The sequence below is a fragment of the Sus scrofa genome, chromosome 18 (assembly GCF_054392235.1).
Source record: "Sus scrofa isolate SSC_HxYL_T2T_F1_AM1 chromosome 18, Sscrofa_HxYL_maternal_Yorkshire_Landrace_v2.0, whole genome shotgun sequence".
NCBI classification, from domain to species: domain Eukaryota; kingdom Metazoa; phylum Chordata; class Mammalia; order Artiodactyla; family Suidae; genus Sus; species Sus scrofa.
This window is the reverse complement of record NC_139400.1, coordinates 23,689,282-23,702,115: the sequence shown is the minus strand read 5'-3', so window position 1 is coordinate 23,702,115 and position 12,834 is coordinate 23,689,282. Positions and strand designations below refer to the sequence as shown.

Genomic DNA, 12,834 nt, shown 5'->3' with positions numbered 1-12,834 from the left:
TCCCGGTCACTATGTTAGGTGTGGAGGACACAGAAGAAAGCGGGCTTCTATGACTTCTTGGAGCTCAGAGTCTGGTGGAGACACAGACAGCAGTTAACAGGACTGTGGTGGAGGGTCACACAGGGTGGACACACTTAGCCTGGGAGGACTCAAGGCAAACTTCCTGGAGGAGGAACTGTCTGAACTGTGTTTTAACAAATGTTATTCAGCTAAAGAGAGAAAGATGAGTAAGGAGAGCAAGCTAGGGAGTGGCAGTTTACACAACATGAGCAACCTGGCCAAAGTCCCAGAAGAGTGAAAGCACAGAGTTCTCTTAGGAATCACAAGCAGTTAGTGTTTTTTAATTTAGAGGAATGAGTATCCGCAGCTGGGTCTGTGCAAAGGCTCTGTCACTGGGGTCCTGTAGGCTAGGCTGGGAACATGGTGCCTAGGGGCCAGTATAACATTCTAGCAGCAAAGTAAAATGGTTGGGGTTTCCAAAACTGGTCCATCCAGTGATCCACATGGTGGGACAGTGGACAATTTATTCTTGTTTCCCAACTCAAATAACTTAAGTGGAAAAAAATTTCTACAGTGGTATGTGAACATGCTGTATAGCACAGGGAACTCTACCTAGTAGTCTGTGATGGTCTGTATGGGAAAAGAATCTGAAGAAGAATGGATCTGTGTACATGTATAACTGAACCACTCTGCTGTATAGCAGAAATTATCACAACATTGGAAACCAACTAATACTTCAATAAAACTTTTAAAAATGGGAAAAAACTGTATATAAAAAAAACTGTACATTCCAAGAGCACTTAGTGGACCAAGCTCCATCAAAGTCATGACATTTGTTTTTAAATTGTGTTTTTATACAAATTCACACAAATTGCAAGAAATACAAAGAACTCCCATGTAACTTTTACTCAGATTCACCAGTTTTTAACATATTGTTGGTATTTTGCCCCATTTGCTCATATATCAGTCTATCCATCTACCAACCTACAATACACACACACTACCATGCGTGAATACACACAAACACTCACACTTTTTTGAGCCATTTGAAGGTGTCTGAAGTCTTTATCCATATTCTTAATTACTTTAATACCTACTTCCTAAAGATAAGAACTTTCTCTTTTTATAACATTTATCAAAATCAGGAGATCTGGCATTGATACTATTATCCAGTCCACTCTTGCCAATTATGCTAATCATGACTCATGACAATTTTAAGATCTGTGATGTCCAAAAAAAATGAAACCTAGTTCTGTGCAAATACCTTTAATTTTCAAATTATCACTGAAACAGAAATTCATCTTTATAATATATGCCTTTAGGTTATTATAAAAGGACAGAATTTTAAAACTTTCATAGAACTCATGGATTCCTGGATCCACAGCTGAGAAAAATTGTGGGAAGCCAAGGATGGAGACAGGAAGTGCTCTATTAACTGTGCAAGCATAGATTGTCATTTACTGTTCATGCTAGTCAGAGCATCGGAAAGTGGGAAAAAAAGGTCCCATCTCATTGGATTAGGAAGATGTGGTATACATACACAGTGGAATACTACTCAGCCATAAAAAAAGAACAAAATAATGCCATTTGCAGCAACATGGATGAACTAGAGACTCTCATACTGAGTGAATTAAGTCAGAAAGAGAAAGACAAATACTGTACGATATCACTTACATCTGGAATCTAATATATGGCACAAAGAAACTTTCCACAGAAAAGAAAATCATGGACTTGGAGAATAGACTTGTGGTTGCCGAGGGGGAGGGAGTGGGATGGATGGGGTGCTTGGGGTTAATAGATGCAAACTATTGCCTTTGGAATGGATTAGCAATGAGATCCTGCTGTGTTGCACTGGGAACTATGTCTAGTCACTTATGATGGAGCATGATAATGTGAGAAAATAGAATGTGTACCTGTAAGTGTAACTGGGTCACCCTGCTGTACAGTAGGAAAAAAAATTGTATTGGGGAAATAACAATTAAAAATAAATTAATTAATAAAAGAAAGGTCCTATCTCTCTTCAGCAAGGGTTGAGTAACAAAAGCCTGAGGACCCAGGAATGAGGGTTGGGGTTCTGCACATTGATTCTCAAGTCAAATTCAGAGCAGGAAACGGTGAGGAAGTAAGGCCAGCCATATCCTTGTTCCCGGTCTCTTAGCAGGCACCAAGTTAGGGGTAAACAGAGAGAGAGAAAACCTGGGAGAAAGAAGGATGTAATTTCCATGGCTTGGTGCAAGGACAGAGCTCTGAAACCAGAGGGAAATTTTAGAAGGCCATGGGATATTGTTAGTGGTACGTAAAAAGATACAGGGTCTACAAAAATGAATAAAGCAATGGGAGGTTATGAGATGAAAAGGCAACAGGGTGAGATGAAAACAGAGACAGCGGAGATAGGCTTGCAGAGAAACAAAAAGGCAAAATATTTATTCACTTTAAAGACTTTTTTAAAATTCATTTTGTGGGTTTTTTTGGTTTTTGTTTGTTTTGCTTTATTTGGCTTTTAGGGCTGCAGCCGTGGCATATGGAAGTTCCCAGGCTAGGGATCCAGTCAGAGCTACAGCTGCCAGCCTACGCCACAGCAACTTGGGATCTGAGCTGCGTCTGGACCTACACCACAGCTCATGGCAACACCCAGATACTTAACTCACTGAGCAAGGCCAAGGATCGAACACATGTCCTCATGGTACTGGTCAGGTTCATTACTGCTGACCCACAAGGAGAACTCCTAAAAGTTCACTTCGGAGGCAGTCAAGGACAGAACTGAAACTGTGGCAAATAGGCTCAATGATGGGGCACATCTTTATTAAATGTAAAAGGCTTAGTTGTCCCAGGCTCAATCAGAAGACACAGGGAAGAGTAGGACCATTGAGACTTGAATGGCCCTCTTCACCTTTGATGAGGTAGGCAGTCCAAATAAGGACAATGGGGACGTTCAATAGCAGATCTACTTCAAAGCTGGTAAGTTTCAACAGAGTTCTCGTCAAGCACCTTGGCTGTATTGCCAATGCCAAACTTAAACATAAGGCCCTAAATGACAACCTCAATAAATTCAGAGGAGTGGAAATTATTATGACGATTGAACATACAATGCAAAAACTTTGCGGTCACCTTCTGACTTACCAACTGAACCTTGGTTTCTTAATCTGAAAAAAAATATGAGGATTAATAATGCCTACCTTCCATAATGTTGTGAGGAGAAAATAAGATTTACAGAGCCTTTTATATTGGTTGACAGTATAATAACACCCAATACATGTCAGCTATCGTTACTTTAACTATTGTTATTCTTTTGGGTGGCATCCTCTAATACCCCAAATGGTAAAAGTTTAAAGAGGAAAATAATAAAAGAGATCAGCTATGAAGATATGAAGTCTAATGGAAGGCAGCCTAAGCACTGCTAATAGGTAAACTCAGACTCAAATAATTTTACCTTGTAAAAAAATTAATTTTAAAAAATAATAATACAGAGAAACAATCTGAAGAAATAAAGATATTGAATGCTCTTGGATTAGAAGAATTAATATTGTTAAAAATGGCCATACCACCTAAAGCAATCTACAGATTTAGTGCTATCTCTATCAAAATATCTAAGACATTTTTCACAGAACTAGAACATATAATCCTAAAATTCATGTGGAACTACAAAAGACCCAGAATTACCAAAGCAATCTTGAAAGAAAAGAACAAAGCTGGGGTGTCACCCTCCCAAACCTCAGACTACACTACAAAGCTATAGTAACCAAAACAGCATGGGTACCAGCCAAAAACAGGCACATAGATAAGTGGAACAGAATAGAGAGCCCAGAGAAAAGCCTACACACTTACAGTCAATTCAACTATGACAAGGGAGGCAAGAATATATAATGGAGAAATGACATTCTCTTCAATAAGTTATGTTGGGAAAACTCGACAGCTTCATTTATAACAATGAGATTAGAACATTTCCCCATACCATATACAGAGATAAAGGCAAAAGGGATTAAAAATCCAAATCTAAGGCATGAAACCACAAAATTCTTAGAAAAGAACATAGGCAGAACACTCTTTGACTTAAATCATAGCAGTATTTTCTTGGATCTGTCTCTTGAGGCAAAAGAAATAAAAGCAAAAATAAATAAATGGGGTCTAATTAAACTTAAAAGCTTTTGCACAGCAAAGGAAACCATCAATAAAATAAAAAGACAACCTACAGATGAGAGAAAATACTTGCGAATAACATGATTGACAAAAGGTTAATATCCAAAATATATGAACAGTTCATACAGCTCAGTATTAAAAAAAAAAGACAACCCAATCAAAAAATGGGAACACATTTTTTTCCAAAGAAGACATACAGATGATTAACAGGCACATGAAAAGATGCTCATCATTAATTACTACAGAAATGCAGAGCAAAACTACAGTGAGGTATCACCACACACCTGTCAGAATGACTATCATCAAAAGATCTACAAATAACAAATGTTGGTGAAGCTACAGAGAAAAGAGATCCCTTGTACACTGTTAGTAGGAAAGTAAACTGGGGTAGCCACTATGGAGAACAGTATAGAGTTTCAAAAAATGGAAAACAGAACTATCATATGATCTAGCAACTCCACTCCTGGGTATATATCTGGAAAAAACAAAAGCACTAATTTGAAAAGATACATGCACCCCTGTGTTCATAGCAATACTATTTACAATAGCCAAGATATGGAAGCCAACCCAAGTGTCTGTCAACCAACAAATGGATAAAGAGGATGTGAAAAAAAAAGTATGTATACATAACACACACAATGGAATATTAGCCATAAAAAGAATGAAATTCTGTCATTTTTGCAAAGTGGATGGACCTAGAGAATACTATATTTAGTGAAATAAGAGAAAAACAAAATAATGATATCATTTATATGTAGAATCTAGAAAGTAAAACAAACTAATGATATTGCAAAACAGAAATAAACTCACAGATAAAACCAGTGGTTACCAGTGGGAAGAAGGAAGGAGGGGCAAGATGGGAGTAAAAAATACAAACTACTATGTATAAAATAAATAAGCAATAAGGATATATTGTATAGCACAGGGAATTACAGCCACTGTCTTATAATAACTTTTATGGAATATAATCTGTAAAAGCATTGAATCTACTGTATCCTAAAACTAACATAATATTTATAAATTTGCTTCAATAATAAATAGAGAATAATAAGATTAAAACAAATCTTAGGAAAATAAAAGGAATGAATGACAGGGGTAAAGGCAGAAATCACTTTTTAAAAAAATAGCATAAAATTGGAGTTCCCGTAGCATCTCAGCCATTAACGAATCTGACTGGCATCCATGAGGATGCAGGTTCAATCCTGGCCTCACTCAGTGGGTTAAGGATCCGACCTTGCTGTGAGCTGTGGTGTAGGTCAGATGTGGCCCTGGAGTAGGCTGGCGGCTACAGCTCCAATTGGACCCCTAACCTGGGAACCTCCATATGCCTCGGGTGCAGCCCTAAAAAGAACGACAAAAAAAAAAAAAAAAAAAGAGTACCATAAAATTAGTATAGTTTGGGAAGTAAAATAGCAAAATATGCTCACTATTTATAAATGTAAATTTTAAAAAGATGGAGACATATGCTACTTCTAGATAACAGGTCTGAACACTGTAAAAATGTTAATTTTTCCCAGATTAGTTTATCCATTTATTAAAAACCCAATCAATATGCTGATGGGACTATTTCTTGGAAATTGGCAACATAATTATAAGGTTCATCTGGAAAACAGGTGAGAGTAACTCGGAACATTTTGAAAACATTCCAATAATATTAAATTCATCTGAACAGTCTAGATTCAGAAGAAAAGTTATTTTGAGAGTAGACTGACATCAATATAAAAAGGACCTTAGTCAACCTGAATGCTTATTAAAATACTAATTGCCATCAGTCTGGAATTCACAACTACTCAGCCCCAATTCTAGATACTTTTGTCTCTTTGATGCACAGTCCTCTAAAGCAAATAATAGAAAGGTTGAAAATAAATTGCTCCATGTCCCTCATGGAGCTCAGCAAAACAGTGAAACCCTAAGCCAAAAATAATCTTTGGATCCTATTCAAGTGGAATCAAGTGTGTTTATGGAATTTATTATTTATTTTTAAAAATACCTATTTTAATCACAAAAGGAATTTGGCATGCATGAGCCATTTCAACTCCTTTTGGTTATTTTCAGTTCATAGGTTTTTATCTTCAGCCTGGGAAGACTGGGAAGGTCATGTTCGGATTTTAGCTTTGTTGGTCAAGGACAAACACTGCCATTTACAAACAATTTCTAAAGTCACTGCTGGAATGATTCTAAAGTAGGGTTTGTTTTATACTTAGGGTCTAAAAATAAAGCCAGTTGCTTTCATCTGCCATCTCAGGGAAGGGATAGGAGTTTTGATGATGGGGAGCATGGCTTGGGGAAATTGCTGCGTGGGATTGACCAGGCTCAGGACGCCTGGGTCTAGCAGTGTAAAGATGGGACAGAAGGCACAAGGGTTCCCCCTTCCCTTCCTAAAATTACAAGTATTCTATGGACAGACGGCCAGTCTAGAAGTATGAGGGGCAGTACAGCAAATGGTAGTGTCAGTACCGATTTCAAATACTTGGTATCAGAGCACGGATTAAGAAAACATGTTCTGGAGTCACAAAGACCATGAAATAAGTCCCAGCTCCCCCACTTGCTAGCAACCAAATGTTAAGTAAGCTCTTTAAACACTGTCTCCCCAGTTCCTGGTCTCCATATCCGGTATTACCCAGATCTAGACAAATGATAGCCAATATTACTTGGTATAAAAGACCATGGTCAGTGTAAGTCTAGGTTTCTCACCACAGGGCGGTAGAAAATGAGTCGAAAATGCATAAAAGTGTAGGCAGAAGGAATTCTAACAAGTGAAATATTGGGTATAGATATTTTTACCATGTGCATTTGGGGGCGAGCTGGAGAGAGAGAATACACAACTGAAGATGATTTAAAATTATATAATGCATGCTGTGGGAAAAACTACAGATATTAACAATAGTTAAAAATACTAATAAACCCACAGAAGAAAAATCCATGGATTTTGGTATAACGAAGAAAAGGCAGGTATGGAGTTCCCGTTGTGGCGCAGCCGAACCGAATCCGACTAGAATCCATGAGGTTGCTGATTTGATTCTTGGCCTCGGTCAGTGGGTTAAGGATCCGGCATTGCTGTGAGCAGTGTGAGCTGTGTAGGTCGCAGACACTTGGATCTGGCGTTGCCGTGGCTCTGGCATGGGCTGGCAGCAACAGCTCCGATTCAACCCCTAGCCTGGGAACCTCCTATGCCGTGGGTGCGGCCCTAAAGAGACAAAAGAAAAAAGAAAAGGCAGGTAGAGTGGATGGTCCAGAGAAATGCTTGCAACTCAGTCTGGGGACACACAAAGGATGCTGATGAAAAGCCATAATTAGGACCTCATTCCGTGTGCTAGGGAGGATGCAGCAGTTGTGGGGATGAGGAGGAAGATGGCATGGGATCAGATGGTCCTACTGCACCCAGGGGGCCTCTATTTGGGGGCTGCCCTCCATGGGAAATGCTTACCCAATCTTTAATGATGGGAGAGTCAGGCATAGACCAAAGGGTCTCTGAACCCAAACACAAGATGTATAACCATGAGCATCAACGTGCTTACACTCTTGATGCTTATTTCCATGCAGATCATTAGATGGAACAAGTTGGTATTGACATCAAGTCAAGCTTACAATAGCTCTGAACTTTCAACTCGCTTCCAGTGGATTTCTTATCCTTCCCCGTTTGTGGCTAATTTACTACTTAAATTAGAAGGATATTGATGACAACATAACAAGTGTGGGGTAAATGGAAGAAAGGACTCTGGCTCACACTCTGTAAAAATGATTATAGGATTTAGCAGACCATAAAGCCACTGGCTTGATCTGAGGTTTAGAGGTAAAGGTATTTCAACCTCATGAAAGTAATTTTAGCATCCTGCAGGCGTGGGTACCAAGATCTTAGGTCACGTGTATCAGTAGAGTTGACTGGGAGGTGTGGGCAAGATGAAGGATGATGAAATTGTTATGAAAATTTGGGAGAATCTTTAGTCAGAGAAGGAATCTATCTGCCTTTTCCTGGATCAGCAACAAGAAGCTTTGTCTGTCTGTGGCCCTCAGAGAAGAAGGGAGATGGGAGAGAGGAGGGGTGGCAACAGAGGGCCAAGTTAGCCTAGCTCTCTTTCCTCCACACTTTTGAAGTTTTTTTAAAGATTTTTATTTTTTCCATTATAGTTGAATTACAATGTTCTGTCAATTTCTGCTGTATGGCAAAGTGACCCAGTTATACATATTATATGTGTGTATATATATATATATATACTTTTTGTCACATTATCCTCCATCATGTTCCATCGCAAATGACTCTAGTTGCCTGCACTAGACAGCAGGATCTCATTACTTATCCACTCCAAATGCAATAGTTTGCATCTTCTAACCCCAAATTCCCAGTTCATCCCACTCCTTCCCCCTGCCTCTTAGCAACCACAAGTCTGTTCTCCAAGTCCATGAGTTTGTCTCTTTTCTGTAGATAGGTTCATCTGTAAACCTTGAGGAAGACAAGGTACTTTGCTATGTGCCATGGAAGACCAGTTGACAAAGCACATGTTTTGTTTGATGGATTACTTCCCATTCGTTAGCGACACCTAGCAGAGAGACCCTGATTGGTCACCCTGTAACCCCCTGCTGAGAGTCTCAGGCAGTTCATCTTTTGAGGGCTGAAATTCCTCCCAGAGCACCTTGGAGTGAGGGTGTCTCTTGGGAATTCTCTGCGTCAGTTACCCTGGTTGCACTGTGCTGGGTTTCCTTTTCCTGCGTGTTGGATGATGCCACATTGGGTCAACTCCAAAAGCAACATCTAGGCAAGAATTCACCACCTAAGGTCCCCACTGTGGCTGCCACCAGCCAATGTCTGATCTGAAGGCCTAGCTACCTGAGCAAAGACATTGTCACGTGGCTCTTCGGAAGTCCCTGGCACTATCTCCCATCATTGCAGAGCAGCTGGGACCAATATGACTGTGTCTTGTGTTCTCAGAGCCCTGCAGAGATAATGATGAAAAAGCTGAGATCTGACTTGCTCTTTTATTTCAGAACTCAGCCATGTGCACTTGGGGTCCAGGCCAGGAGATGGTCTGTGTGACAGATGCCTTACTCTACTCAGCTTCCTCTGTACAGTTCCCAGGTACAATGAGATGAAAAAAAAATTGCTATCCTCTTAGGAGCTGGTACAAGAATTTATCTTAGGAAGAGACTTGCCTTTTTTTGAGAAAAATGCCTTGATAAGCTCCCTTGTGTAGTCAATTCCTTTGAAGCATAGCTATTCTCTGATGCCAAGGTTTCAGAGAAAGAGTTACTCTGCTTAAGAAAGCAAACCTTATTTATTTATGTGTTTTTTTCTCAGAGATGAGAGAGAGGAGAGTAAAAAGGAGGAAGAATAAGATAATAGGAGGTGAGAGATAACGTATTGCACAATGGGATTCTTCCCCACTGATATTATTAAAAACCACAAAATGCTTGGCTTGATTTGATTTTTTTTTTTTCAGGGCTGCACCCGCGGGATATGGAGGTTCCCAGGCTAGGGGTCAAATTGGAGCTATAGCTGCCCACCTACACCACAGCCACAGCAACAATGGTGGGATCTGAGCCTCATCTGCGACCTACACTACAGTTCATAGCAACGCCAGATCCTTAACCCACTGAGTGAGGCCAGGGATTGAACCCGTGTCCTCATGGATACTAGTCAGGTTGGTTAACCACTGAGCCATGACGGGAACCCCTGACTGGATTTGTTATGGACACCAATGAAAGGGGGCTGACCTTGTAAATATGCTGGCCTTGGGCAAAACAGAAGGCACAGGTACACACAAAGGAAGGGGAGACAGACCAGTTCCCAACTCTAACATTGTAACATCGAGACCAGGTTCCTTGACTTTGAAATCAAGCCTATGCAGCCCACCTGGTCCTTATGCAAATTGAGCGCAAGGTGAGGTGCTCCCATCAGGATGCAGGATGTCTGAAGCAGGTCTGTAGCACAGGGCAGGTGCACCTCATTCAGGAACCACTAAAAACAGAAGCCAAACGGGCCTCACAACCACCTCCTCTGACCTTCTCTGCAGTGAGGTTCCCTGCCCTCCTCAAGAAGGGGCCTCGCCGGGCCGGAAAGAGCCTTGGCGCCAGGACGACTGCCAGTAACCAACTGTCTCCAGTTTCTAGTTGGACTGAAACGGAGCAGGACCCTATGGGGCTGTCCCAGAATAGACCCCCAACCATGTCCTCTGTCTGCCTTTTGTCTATAAGCAAAAAGAACTTCAGTCAAAGAATAAATTTAATCCGAAAAGTGAGAAGATGCAGAAAGAAAGGAAAACAGTCAAGCAAGACAAAACAGTAGTTTAGCCATTCAACAAAGTCAAGGACGTTTAGTTCTTCCTCAAGAACTACCCATAATATCCCAAGCTGCATCTTTTGAGCTGTTTTGCAGCGGCCAAAACCCACACCAGGTGCAAGAAGTTAACTGCATGCTGCCCACCAGCACAGACCCCGGGTGCTGGAACCAGAATGTTCCTGACGCTGACCCCCAATTACCTCCCCACCAACCAATCAGAAGATTGCCCACGAGCTGACCACGCCCTGCTCCTTGAACAGCGAAAGGCTCCCCACTACCCCCACATAGTTTGGGGGCCACTAGGCTGCTGTGGCCGCCTTTGCCTTGCAAAGCAATAACGCTTTTCTTTCCTACCTCACCTACAACTGGGTCTCCTGGGTCAAGTCAGTGCCTGCGTACAGAAGCCGAATTTCAGCACCAAGGCTTCTGCCTCTGCCCCAGTTTTCTTTCCCATTCCGTTCCCTGCCACTCTACACAGACACTGAGTCCCTACTCTGTGTGCCCACGTCTTCAGCAGGCTCTGGGGTACAGAGGAGACAACACGGGATCTGTGGGAAAGGGGTGCTCCTTTCTCTGCACCCCTGGGGGGCTGAGCTCCAGGGGACGGACCCCTCACCGGCCGTTCCTCTGGGGCACCCTGCTGAGAGCACACCGCCCTTCCACTAAGGAAGCTTTCATCACCTCCTGGCCTTTGCGATCGCTGTCTCACAGCCTTTCTCATACATTTTCTTGTAGGGAGCTGCTCCCTGCCCTGGTTTTCTACTGCTGCTGAAACAAATTACCACTAACATAACAGCTTAAAGCAACACAAATTTTTTCTCTTACAGTTCTGGAGGCCAGGGGGCTGTGTTCCTTCTGGATGGAGATTTCGGGGGAATCCATTTTTTTTGTTGTTGCTTTTTCAAGCGTCTAGCGGCTGCCGCGTGCCTTGGCGCGTGACCCTGCAACGCTGTGCGCAGCGCTCCCCTTGTCACGTGACCTTCCTTCTGCCTCTGACCTTCCTGCCTTCCCTTTATATGAACCCTCGTGAGTAATTCGATCCACCTGGCTATCTCAGGCGCCTCCCCTCAGCCCAAGAGCCTTAACTTCATCGCACCTGCAAAATCCCTTCTAGCACCTGAGGCAGTGTGTTCACGGGTTCTGGGGATTAGGATGTGGGCATCTTTAGGGGGCTCTTCAGCCCATCACATTCCCCTCAACATAAAAAAGACTGCTGTTGTCACCCCGCCCCTTCTGGAGCTGTGTTGAGTGTCCCAAGGTCAGGTCCCCAGTGGTCTGTGGGTGGAAGACCAGTCTCCACAAGATATTGGGGGTCACCTTGGACATGAGGTGCCACTGAGAACTAAAAATGATAAAATCCGCTCTGCCTAAAATTAATTAAGTAATTAAACGAACACTTATAAAGAGCCTACCTTGTATAGATGCTATTCTGAGGCCTGGAGGCAATAGCACAGAGTGACACAAAGGTGACTCATATCATAGAGCTGATGAGCTGGGAATAAAAGGACAAAGGCATGTTCAATGTCATGTGTCACTAGAGAATTGCAAATTAAAACAAGATACCAGAGTTCCCGTCATGGCTCAGCAGTTAAGGAGCTCGATTAGTATCCAAGAGGACACAGGTTCAATCCCTGGCCTCGCTTGGTGGGTTAAGGATCCCGCATTGCTGTGAGCTGTGGGGTAGGTTGCAGACTCACTCGGGTCAGATCCTGCATTGCTGTGGCTGTGGTGTAGGCCAGCAGCTACAGCTTTGATTTGACCCCTAGCCTGGGAACCTCCATATGCTGCAGGTGCGGCCTTCAAAAGACAAAAAATAAAATAAAAAAATATAAAACAACAAGATGCCATGCACGTCTATTCGAATACTAAAATACAAAAGATTGACAACACCATATGCTGGTGATGATGTGGAGCAATGGGAATTCTCACTTATTGCTGATGGGAAAGCAAAATGATACAGCTGCTCTGGAAGATGGTTTGGCAGCTTCTTACAAAGCTAATCTTATTATCCCACAATCAGGTTTCTTGGTATTTACCCAAATGAGCTGAAAACATACATCCACACAGAAACCTGCACACAAATGTTTCTAGCAGCTTTATTCATAATGGCCAAAAACTAGAAGCAACCACAATATCCTTCAGTAGATGGATGGATAAACCGTGATACATTCATAAAATGGAATATCATTCAGCGGTTTGTTTAAAAAAAGAAATGAGCTATTAAACTACAAAAGACAAGGGGGAACCTTAAATGCATATAGGTAACGGAAAGAAGCCAATCTGAAAAGGCTACATGCTTCGTGATTCCAACCACCTGACCTTCTGGAAAAGACAAAACTATGGAGACAGTAAAGAGATCAGTGGTTACCAAGGGTTTGGGGATAAGGAGGAGAGATGAATTTTTAGGGCAGCAAAACTGCTCA

At 41.9% G+C, this 12,834-nt stretch overlaps 1 long non-coding RNA gene across 2 annotated transcripts in view; it reads right to left on the bottom strand.

The window, feature by feature from the left end:
* The window catches only part of LOC106506773 (uncharacterized), a 73,481-nt gene extending 62,082 nt beyond the window's left edge, over positions 1-11,399 (bottom strand). For both annotated transcript variants that reach the window (XR_014833820.1, XR_014833821.1), the window contains exon 1: positions 11,237-11,399. This is a non-coding gene — a long non-coding RNA (uncharacterized LOC106506773). The remainder of the gene's footprint in view (positions 1-11,236) is intronic.
* Between the last annotated feature and the right edge of the window lie 1,435 nt (positions 11,400-12,834).